The sequence below is a fragment of the Falco rusticolus genome, chromosome 4 (assembly GCF_015220075.1).
Source record: "Falco rusticolus isolate bFalRus1 chromosome 4, bFalRus1.pri, whole genome shotgun sequence".
In the NCBI taxonomy this organism is placed as follows: Eukaryota; Metazoa; Chordata; class Aves; order Falconiformes; family Falconidae; genus Falco; species Falco rusticolus.
This window is the reverse complement of record NC_051190.1, coordinates 80096991-80109037: the sequence shown is the minus strand read 5'-3', so window position 1 is coordinate 80109037 and position 12047 is coordinate 80096991. Positions and strand designations below refer to the sequence as shown.

General features: G+C 43.8%; 1 long non-coding RNA gene across 3 annotated transcripts in view; it reads right to left on the bottom strand.

Annotated features, from left to right (window-relative positions):
- Positions 1-10868, bottom strand: part of LOC119146401 — a 37804-nt gene extending 26936 nt beyond the window's left edge. The window contains exons 1-5 of one of the 3 annotated variants that reach the window (XR_005103725.1): positions 10705-10868; positions 10032-10161; positions 8752-8835; positions 5678-6247; positions 3480-3645 (exon numbers count right to left, since the gene is read on the bottom strand). This is a non-coding gene — a long non-coding RNA (uncharacterized LOC119146401). The remainder of the gene's footprint in view (positions 1-3479; positions 3646-5677; positions 6248-8751; positions 8836-10031; positions 10162-10704) is intronic. The other 2 variants (XR_005103724.1, XR_005103723.1) reach the window with 2 other exon arrangements.
- Positions 10869-12047: the final 1179 nt, after the last annotated feature.

Here is a 12047-nt window from a genome sequence, read left to right as displayed (position 1 = left end):
TGACAACTGTTGAATTTAGAAGGCAATAAACAAAGCTTTTATTTTAATTACAAGGGGAGAAATAGAAAAGTCAAAGTCATAGAGGACCTGCTTCTGATTTCATGTCTGATTTCATACAGAAAAAGGCGGAACATACCCTCCTTGGCATACACATACGGTAACAAATACAATGAATATCCTTGTTCTCCTGCTAACTCTTATGGAAAAGTTACCCTAGCTTTGCACAACATACATTCACACGCCTCCTTGTAAGTAAAATGGCCATGGACTGAATGCCAAGGATGGCTCGCCCTGTGGCAGTCAGAACTTTCTCAGGCACTGCACACGTAGAGGCACCGCAGAGGCATTACAGGGCAGTGCGCGCAAAGCCTGTCTGGGCACTGAGGGGTTTCGTGGTGGTTAAGCAGCGGCAATAGAGAAATGTAGCTCTATTAATGCAAGATGCGCCACGCTGCTTGTTCCGAGTCCTGAAGAAGATGCCCTAGTCATGGTCCATCATTAGCACAGATGGATCCATAAGGGCTCCAGAGGATGCCATTATTAACTCAGAAATGCAGCTACATTTCCAGGTGGCACTGTGGCACTTGAAAGTCTGCAAAACAGGGGGAGTCTATGAATATTTTCTTAAGACTTTATAGGTAAGTTATATAGGACTGATTAACGTTTTTACAATAACGTATTTATACTTTTATGTACTTTTTCAAGTACATAATGTATGGAGTCGCTTAGTATCCTTTTAGCCAGTTCAGTAAATCCAGGTACCCTCACCTTTTTTACTGCTGTGAAGGTAATAAGTGCAGTTATTAAAATCCATTGTGCGGACTCCTAATGTTCTTGCCTTAGAAAATGAACAAAGACTCAACAGTTTCAAACATTTTTCCCTTTTCCGTTAAAGCCCCCTGTAGTCCGAAGTAAAAAGCAATTTAACACAACCTTCTTATGTTTACAGCTCTAAAAAGAAGAAAGGAGAAACTTCAGAAAAGTTTACCAGAAAACTGAAACAAATTGGGGGTCCATTTTTTCTGTCACTTTTGTGATGTCTTCTAGACACTTTTACATGTCATCAGATCAATTAGCCAAAAGGAGACCTATCAGTGAAAATCTGAACCAGAACGACTTCATCATTTCACAGGAATAGCACCTTTTCAAACATAACCATCCAACTTTCATTTCTTTGAATCAAAGTGGGACATCAAAGATGTTAGATTAAGAGCAAGGAACCATACCTTCTGAAAAAAGTGATGGCCCAAGAAAAAAGATGAATCAACTAGAGGTGTAAATGAAAGCAATGAGTCTTTACCAGAGCTCTTAGTATAAACATTAGTCTTTGCCTATCAAAACATGAATGGTGAAAGACTTTACAGAATTTTCCAAGTGCTAATTATTACAAACTGTGGACTCCTGAAAAATTTATAGTTTTAAAACTGATCTGCTTGTGTGTGTGTGTATATATATGTATATGTCTTAAGACACACACACACCCATATATACATCTTACGACACTGAAACTACTGGTGAGTTACAATGTCTTGGTACAAGACCAGGGGGGAAGAACGAGTTTTATCAGAAACCTTTCCCCAAATATAAGCTGGTTTTAGTCTGTGTATGTCCTATGTCCATTGCTAGGGGACTAGCTCTGGAAACTGTATTAATAATACTATTAATAAATGATGAATGAATTTACAAGCGACTGAAAACAGGGTACCTACTATCTGGCCACAGTGCCAGTGAGCCAAGACATACTCCTAAGCCCAAGACATTAAGACAGTTTTTGAGTATCTAAGGCCTGAACTTGGACATGTGGATGACAATACATTTTCAAAGGCAGTTGTTTCCCCATTGAAGACTTGACTGTAACAGCCACATTTTTGCTCTTGCAGAATAACGGAAAGCATATTCTGTTATATGCTAGGCGTTCTGTTATACTGCATATATACTATACACTATATAGTTCTGGTGTACTTAGGAGTCCCCAGGAGGTAGCCAGGTGTCCAGTACTCTGGTGTACATTTTCTGGGGTGCTGCAGAAGTAGCAGTTGGTCATTTGCTGAAGTCACAGAAAGATCATTATTCACTTTTTAAGCTTGACATTATCAGTGGTCTGCCCGTGTTTATAGTCAGCTCGCTCTCACCTTACAAATCAGTCTCTCTCTCAGAAATGAAAACACAATCATTACCAAGCAAAGTAACATCTCTTTTTACTATCAACATTAAATGCCATACAACTCAAGAGTGAAACCCCATGACAGCTACGCTGGGTGCAATTCAAAAACCTAATGTGTACTAGGATGAAGTGAAGAACAAGGAGTGATCTCCCTTGGACAAGCTGTGAGATCTGAGGTGGTCACTGTGCTTTCCTATAGGATGAATTTTCGAACAGGTGTAGGCAAGTTAAATCTGCCTTTTACTAAAGGTTAGACCTAGGAAGGTTAATGGTGGGCCTGCAACAGAGAAGCACAAACAGAACAATAACTTTGACACCCTTTTTACAAAATTAAGTCCTACCCTACTTTCACATATGGAACCTACAGTTAGTACTACTACTACAAGAGTTTTTGTTACTCTTTATTCATGCCGGTGTTCCTGCAACAACACAACAGCTATTTCCAATTCCTTCCTCAGTAACAGATGGGTATGAGAGCTCCTGTACTGAACACATGAATAATAAAACAAGCAAGGCCCACATTTGGATGGAAACAACACAACTGCGGCATCTGTCCTGTCCTCTGCTTCTTTCTATTGTCCAAGCTATTCCCACTTTACAAGAGCATTTCCAGAGAATTTCTCTAGAGGACACCAGAATTAAATTATGTCTCTACTTTTGATTGACTGCAAAGCAGATGTCAAACAACCAAAGCGTCTCCAATCTCCCTTACAAATTACAGTAAATAGTGCTAAGATAAACTTCGCCAAGCTAGTTACGCCTAGCAGCATTGATGCTGAAATGTACACTGAATTTAAACAGGAGGAGAGAAGAGTATTTGGCAGTAGGTAAGAAAATGGAGACAAAGCTCCAAAGACTCTAGCAAGCGTGAGCTTATGTGTTTTGAGAAGGAAAAAAAGGGGAAAATGAGAATGGAACTAAACACAAGGGTAATGCAAATATTTCACATTTGATTATGAGAGGGCCTCATTACCTGAGAAATACTGAGGCTTCCATTATATAAACACCTTGGCAACACCTGAAAAATCCTATTGCTGTGTTGCTGGGTGATGAGTATTTTGGATGGGATAAAATGATACCTTAATTGTTTCCCTGGCATGATCTGTGGAAATAAAGTCTCTAACTCAGGATAAGTTATAAAGCGGGTATGTCTAGTTCACCGGCAGGCATCAGAGTGGGTAACTCCAAAAGCCCTGCTGCTCCAACCTCTTTGTGCATGTGTGATTTAAAGTATACATACATACATATTCAAGAGATTCCTGAGAATAGGTCAGGTTAAGATAATTAGTTTCAAGAAATTATTTACATAAGTTACCTCCCATTTGCGCTTGCGCACTGCCTCCTGGTGGTGGCCTTTGAGGGTGGTTGAGGATGAAGGCTTAGTAGTCTCTCTTGCTCTGAACCTCACACCTTCTCCCTTCACACAGACGCAGTCGTGTCTTGAGTTTCTTCCAGAACGGAACAGGACAGAACCAGTTTTCCTGTTCCAACACGCTAACGTTCGCATAGCAGTTTCTTCTTATCAGTACACAGAGCATAACAGTTCCACCTATCAGGGCCCCAGGACCAGGCCCCAAGACCTTGCTTAATCTACAAAACTACATTGTGAAACTCCTCTTTGTGCGTATAATGAGAGGTTTAATTATTCAATCAATTTACTTCTAAGCTTTCTATCAATTTCCCCCTGTCTTGTTATCATAGGCAAATTTCTTTGCCTTATATGTGATTTATTTCTTGAAAGGGAACTAGACAATACTTTGCCTGAAAGTTACCTCTTAATGCATTCGCATGTGCGCTAAGTATAAATGTTAAAAATGTCAATTGCTTTAACATTCTCCAATTCCAAACATACAATATTGCAGACAAACAAAACTGACTGGAACTAATGTCAAGAGAACAACAATGGGGTTGTTGAAACAACACATTTAGAATACCAGTAGCATTAGGTGACCATCCAAAAAGCGCATCCCACCAGTTATGTTCTGCATCTTTCTTTACACTTTTCAAGATCCTGTGAATTTCCTTTGTGTCATGGTGAAAAGCTATCAAGGTTTTCTGTCCGTTTTCTTGGACTTCCTTCAAGATTTCGATCAAATCTTGATGTTTCACTCATTGTTTTACCAATGTAAGATTCATTCCGATAAGTACAGGCATCAATCTGTGAAACATTGTATATTTGGACCGTATCAACTGGTGGGATATGATCGGCACTAAATACAAAAAGTCACACCCAACTATCTTAACAAAATGACAAATATAAAAATTAGCATGGTTTTTATTATTTACAACTATCTTGTCTATTGTTACAGAGCTACAAGCAGTTCTCAAACACACACACAACCGCACCAAATATATGTAAGTGCTGTCTTTTGATTAGTGTCTGAATGGATTTCAAAATGACAGATACTTTGTTCGGTATAGAGACAAATGTCTTGAGCATCAATTGTACTACTTTTGCAAATGAATCCCTTTTGTTCTTTCATACTGCAAGATTCTAAATTTACAGTTTGCCATTTCTCATCCACCATTCATGCCCATGCTCTTACGTTCGAAAGGACAGAGCACAGTTCCATTGAGGTTCAATAATGCAGTGATGGGGTGGACTACATATACTGAAGCGTTATGAATGGCCGTATTAGCAATGGGATCATAGGTAAAATTTACTAGAGTCCACCAAGACTGGAGTTCTTTTTCAAAGTTAGTGGCACTATCCCAAACGACTTTCCAGATTTCGGTAGGGAAAGTGCCCTCTTTGCCTTCTCTTATAATTGAGGCAGCCACTGATGGCATCCATAATTGAGCCTGTATGCAACTAAGGGCTAAAGAAATGTTATCTTGGATCTTACCAAGTGCATCTATTATCAATTCACGGTCTTGTGCATTCACCTTTTCCCACTTGGGTAACACTTTTGATAACAGCCATTGACTAGTTCCTAAAGCTAACAGGGAACACTGCAAAGGCTGTTGTAACTCTGTCAAATCATTAGTTGTAGCAGCCAGCTTATTAATTAGTATTTAATTGAAATATTCATTTATAATGAGTCAATTTCATTTAAAATACCCAATCTCATTCCCAACACACCAGTTAGGTCTCTTCGTGTTCGCCTTTTAAAGGGCACCTGTCTTCTCAACCAGGTTGTCCATCCCTCAAAGGATGTCTTCAAGGAAGGAGAACAGGCTGGTTGAATTTCAGAGACATTGGTTTGTATTAACAACTCAACACATTTGTGAGACCATTCCGGCTTGAACAACATCTGCTGCCCTGTTTTTCTGATCACATAGGGTCAATTTCAAAAATTTTCAGATTAAGTGCTAATGGGGTCAATGGAACTGTGGTGGTAGCAGAAAGGTGGCTGGCATGATTGTTATTTTAACCTTGTAAGTCAGAGCCATTCTCGGTGATTCCTGCCCTAGGCATACTATGAAGACTGGTTCAGTTAAGGTAAAATTATGCCAACACTCTCGTGCATTAAAGCACGTGGTCTTACTTAGAAGGGTAAATTCTTTACCTACCTTTCTGACATCAACCAGGGTGTCTCCCAAATTTCTGATGTTATCATCTTTATTACATATTTGACATCCTACTTTTATTTTATCTCCTAGTTTCCCCCACAATCGGGCAACTCTGTCCTCATCATCCCGGTCCCACTGATTTCTTTGGTACACCTCATTTCCGGAAAAAAATCACCGTAGCTACTTTTGGGTTTGGGTCTACACTTCCTATTATTCCAGCGCGGTTTTTCTGAGCGTGATTCCAAGGCCAGTTATTAGGCTCTTGGTTGTAGACAAGAGGGAGGATACAAAAAAGCACAAACAGTCCAAACCCGTTATTGATCAGTCTAAGAATCTAAACTTCCCTCCCCCATCAGTTTTTAGTATTATATTAAACCTGTCTTGTTCAAGAATGTCTTTGTCTGAGTCCGAGTTTTAAAGGTCCAGTTTCCATTAACTCCCAGCGTTGTTTAGGGGCTTTCTTCACCCTGGAATGATGTATCCACGACAACTGCTCCTGTAATTTAACAGCTGTGTGTGTTGTCAATAAGACCTGGAATGGTCCATCCCATTTTGGTTCCAAAGGTGAGTCTGAAAGAGATATAACATATACATAATCACCTGGCCTTATGTTATGCATTAGTCCATCCAGACCCTGAGCACGAGTTCCCAAGACCAGTTTCTTGACTTCCCTAAGTTGTTTCTGTAAACTTATTACATAATCAGTAAATACTTCAGCCACAACTTGTGTTGATGTTCCTGTTTGGACCATATAGGGTCTCCCATATAACATTTCAAAGGGGCTCAATCCCTCCTTAGTTCTTGGTTTGGTCCTGATGCGCAACAAGGCTAGGGGTAGTGACTGAGGCTGGGTTAATCCAGCTTCCTTACCCAACTTTACAATTTGTAATTTAAGAACGCGGTTCGTTTTCTCCACTTGACCACTCACATGTGGCCTGTAAGGAGTGTGTAATTGCCAATCTATCCCCAGAAGTCTACAACTTGCTGTGTGACTTTGGCTACAAAATGAGGGCCTCTATCTGAAGATATTACTGCTAGAACCCCAAATCTCGGTATAATTTCATGTAATAAGGCCTTAGTCACTTCCCTGGACTTGTTTGTTCAGCAAGGGAATGCTTCTGGCCATCCTGAAAAGGTATCAGTTAATACCAACAGATATCAAAATCCCCCTTTCCTAAAGGGTTCCAAAAAATCAGTCTGCCACCACTGCCCGGGGAGATTACCTTTCACTATTTGCCCTAGTTCAACCTTTTGGGTTATTCTGCAAACAAATGTCACATTGTTGTGCCACTTGTTTGATTGTCGTATACAAATTACGGGCAACCATGCATTTGCTCAGGTGTTTTTACAAGGATTCAGCTCCCCAATGTGTCTTTCTATGTTCAGCCATTATTGTAGACCAGAGTAATGTGCTATTCAGGTATTTCAGTGGCCCATACACCTGGAAATACTTGGTCCTGAACCTCCTTTGGTACTTGTGTCTTTTCAGAGGGACTTACCAAAGCTAAACTTAAAAGCTCAATCAGCTGGTCTTTCCCCACCTTAAATTCTATTCTGTCCTTTCCAAATTTTATTTCTACCCCCAGTTTTTCCAGTAAGTCTCGTCCCAATAAGGGCTTTGGTGAATTTGGCATATAAAGGAATTTCTGTATTCCTAATTGTCTGCCCAATTTGAATTTCAGGGGCTGGAGGAAACACGCCCTTTCATTTTGACCAGTAGCTCCCTTTACCATTACGAAATCATTATCAATAAATGTTAAAGCCTGGTTTAAGACCGAAAACGTCACCCTGGTATGTACTAAAAACTCTTCTCCCTGTTTCTGTTTCCCTAGCTTTAATATAACCAGTGGATCCGCTAGGGTAGACTTCCCAGCTTTCCGTCAATCATCAGTTTCCTGCAACAGGGGCCTGGGTTCTAGGGGTGTTCATGATTTTCCTGCCTCCTTGTCTCCTTTGAGAACAATCCCTCTTCCAGTCACCTGTTTGTTTACACCATGCACACTGATTCATTCCCAGTGGTGGTCTCCAAGAGTCTCCACCTTCCACAGTCGTCCCTATTTTCTCTTTTGTCAGGACCTCGCCTTGTTGTAAAGCTGCTATAAAAGCTCTCCCGTCCCTTCTTCTGTCCTCCCCCATGGCTTTATGGTCTTTCCTCTTTTCTTCCTCTTCCCTATTACTAAATACCTTCCAAGCCTTGTCAAGAAGTTTTTCTAAGTTTCGCCCCTCAGGCATTCCCAGTTTCTGTAGCTTTTTTCATACACCTCTGGCTGACTGGCCTACAAAATGCGAGACGAACTGCTGAATTCCCACCTCTGATTCAGGATCTAAAGGAGTTCATCGCCTCATCGTGTCCCAAAGTTTTTCCAGGAACTCTTGATGGAGACTGGTTTGGCCCCTGCCTAATTATATATAATGCTGACTAATTTATTGTTTTGGGGATAGCTCTCCCTATTCCTTTTGCTACCCAATCTCGATATTGTTACAATGGTTGCATTTGCACAGCCCTTTGGGATCCCAGTGGGGGTCTTGTAGGGGAAAATGATCTTTTACATCTTCCCCTGACCCTTTAAGTTGGTCCACAGCCAGATCCTCGGCCTTTTTCAATATTAATTGTTTCTCGGTTTCAGTTACATGATCTAACATTAATTGAATATCCTTCCAATCAGGGTTATGTTGCCTGACTAAGTACTGGAAATGTTTTGCCACCCCTACAGGTTCTGTTCTATAGCCCCTTGCCTTTTTTTCCCAGAACTCTAAATCCAGCAATGTAAAGGGTACCCTTATTATCATGGCACCTCCATCCACCCCAACCACAGCCCAACCACATCCCACTTCCTGTAAGGGTGCCTGGCTGGGTTCAGGTTCAGATTTTAAGTCTCTCCTGGCCCGAGTACAGAATGCCACAGGTATCCCAGGGGTGCTATCAGAGTCTGACTCCCCAGAGCTTTCCCGTGTTGTTAGAGGGGGTGGCCTATCATATTCGGGTAAATTTTTATTCTGTGCCTTTCAAATCTTCTCCAGGTTCATACACCTCTGTCCAGTACTACATGAGGAACAACACCACTTCAATTTACCTCTTCCTTCTTTTAGGTTTTCCTTTTCTAATGCCTACACCATGGGATCCTGTGGGGGGCTCATGCTACAAACTTTCTGGTACTCTGGGTGATTACAGAGAGTAAAGAATAGGTCAGCATATGAATACTCTTCCCATTTTTGGTCCCTCCTTAAAAATAACGCTAACTGCAAAAGGCTATTAATAGTTCAAAGTACCATTTATCAGCCACTTTTTCTTCATCCTCTAATGTATAGAGGGGCCACCACTGATTACAGTATTTTATCAATGCCTTTTTACTCACTGAGCCTCCATGCCCTCCCCCTATCTTTTTCCAGTGTTTTAATAAGCAATGCAAAGGGCTAGCTTCCAGACAGTTTACCTGACTTGGCACCCATTATTAGACTCATTTTCTAGACTCCCTCTTAATTTCCACGCAAACGGCCTCTGACAGTTGTGTATAGTCTTATTCCACTAATCCTCAGGAATGTCCTATAAATATGGTAACAGTGATTCCCACACACAGAGTAGTTATTATGTTAGCCTGATCCCTGCCGGGGGGTTGGGTGGGGTGTGATGACAGACAGATATCGAGCACAGGCGCGGCGATATAAAAGCTTTCTACAACTGAGCACAGGAGCGGCGATATAAAACCTTTCCACACCTAAGCACCTAAATCCATGTCCCGTGTCTGGTATTTAAGTCTTAAATTCCCTGTTTGATTCCCCACCATACATTAAACAATAATAAAGACAGACTACATTTATAACACTAGACAACAGCCTCTCGTTTGGTTCGTCTCTGGCTATTTCCCTCACGGGAGAACAGAACTGCGGATCAAAACTCTAAAATCACTTCATGCTTAATTGCACGTCTCAATCACGCTATCACACACTCTCACACAAAAGTGCTTTCACTGCTCAGTCTGGTGTTGGATTTACGATATTAAGACATGTTTCACTGATGATAAAATATGCATGGTACCGAACACTTATAACAGGTGTATACAACGATAGCTATCCCATACAGTGCTCCAGCTACCCCAGCAATGAGTGCCCAAGCTACCATTTCCCTGCGCCTTACAGGATCTTGGGTGCTCCCTCACCCTGTGTGGTTCTCTTTCTGTTGGGCCCAACAGAACCAAGGGGTGAGCCATATTGCTCCCTCACCCCACGTGGGGTATCTCCTCATGTCTTACAGGGTCTTGGTGAGCGATATTACTCCTCACCTCGCATGGGACGTCTCCATACGGCTTACAAGTTCTTCCCCTGTCCCCCCTGAAGGTATTTTAAATTCACATACCTTATCTGCTGGCAGATGGTCCTCGTCTACGCCTGCAGCAGCTGGAGGCACAGGGGAGTTCCTCCGAGGACATCCTCCCCTCAACCAACTTTGCAGTCAGGCAGAGCCCCATCTGGGTTGCCAAACTGTTCTGCAGAAATAAACTCTGTAACTCAGGATAAGTTATAAAGCAGGTATGTTTAATTCACTGGCGGGCATCAGGACGGATAATTCCAAAGACCCTGCTGCCCACCAGTGAATTAAACACACCCACTTTATAACTTATCCTGAGTTATTGTTTATTTCTGCAGAACAGGCAAGGGACCCCCCCCAGCCTGGCCCGTCCTCCCCGCCGAGGCACGGCACCCGCGTTTTCCCCACCCTGCACTTCAGCACAAGGCCGAGGCAGCTGACGGCCGGGCCCGAGGCCTGCGCCCTCCCCCGGCCCTGCGGGGCGCCCCCGTGCCGGCCGGGGCACGCTCCCCGCTGCGGCGGGATGGCAACGCTACAGCGTGAGCTGCGCACGGCCAGGTGCGGAAAGGAAAACAGAAAAAAGGTCACTGGGAGAGCGAGGCCGGCGGGGGGGGGGATGTGCCAAGGTATCAGCCAGCAGCTTCCCAACGAAGGCGCTACCGTTGGCAGCAACCGAACCGCACCTGCCATTAAGCAAATGTTCCAAGTCTTACGAGATTACCAGGGTTCTGTCCAACGAATCGTCACCTGACGGCACGTCACCTCCCGCGTTAGCAGCCGCTGCTCCCACACCAACCGCGGCGCCCCGCGGCCCCGCCCGGTAGGGGGAGCCCCGCGCTGTCCGCCTCGCGCCGCGTCCCGCGCCTGCGCCGCGGCCGGACGTTCCGGCGGAAATGGCGGCGGCGCGAGGCGGGGCGGGGCGGCGCCGGGGCAGGTGCAAACCCGAGGCACCGAGTCGAGGCAGCGCTGACAGTCGGGCGGGGGGGGGGGCGGGGGCGGGCGGCGGTGGCGGCGGCGGCGGCCTCGCAGCGACCAGAGCTGCCTTGTTCTATTCCTGCTCGCGTTTCGCTGCCTGCGAAAGCAGCGCTGCGCTGTCTGCTGCGGTACCTCTGGCAGAGCCCAGCTGTGGCGCCCTTGGCACCGCGCCAGCACTGGGAGCCCTTTTTGCCGGTTCTGCACCCCTTAAAAACGCCGGCATGTAAACCAGCGGTATGTAGGGATCGCCCTTCTGAAACCAGGCCCGAACACGTGGTGAAGAATCCAGCTGAGCACACGACAACTTCGAGTCCTGTCAAAAAGCTTTAAAAAGTAGATGGGGGTAAAGTCATAAGATAGAAAAACAATACAATGTGATTTTCTGGGGAGATGCTGCACAGCACAGCACAGGTCACACTACTGATGAAGGGCAGGTATCATCATGCACGCTAATGAGCAGTTTCTGCCAATAAATGGAAGAAAGGACTGAGGACCAGAAGTTTAATACATTTTTTAAACATTTTGGGGAAATCTGACCTGCAGAAGTAAAAAAAAAAAAAACACCCACTTTTATAAAGGGAGCAGCTTTCTTGCAGAAACTAAAATTTGCAGCAGCTCAGCAGAGGACAAGCTGTGCAGGAAAGCGGCTCGGGCGCAATCATCTGGTGTACATGCAACGGTGAAATCTTTCTAAACGAATGCCTCAGTTTCCATCAAATTTCACAGCCATCTTTTGGCTCCTAGGAATGATACAAATAAAATACAATCACTCCATTGTGTCCTGCATGTGGATACTTTTCCCTTTTTGGATGAAGTCCCAGTGTAGTTTTCTCAGAAATTCAGGGTGGCCACTGCCATTCTCCAGTTCATCCCAATGGTCCCCAGATGTCAGCCAAGTCAACACAGAATCATGGAATAGTTTAGGTTGGAAAAGACCTTTGAGATCATTAAATCCACCTGTTAAGCCAGGACTTCCAAGTCCACCACTAAACCATATGCCTCTGTGGTTTTTAAGTACCTCCAGGGATGGTGATTCCACCATGTCCTTGGGCAGCCTGTGCCAACACTTGACCACTCTTTCCATGAAGA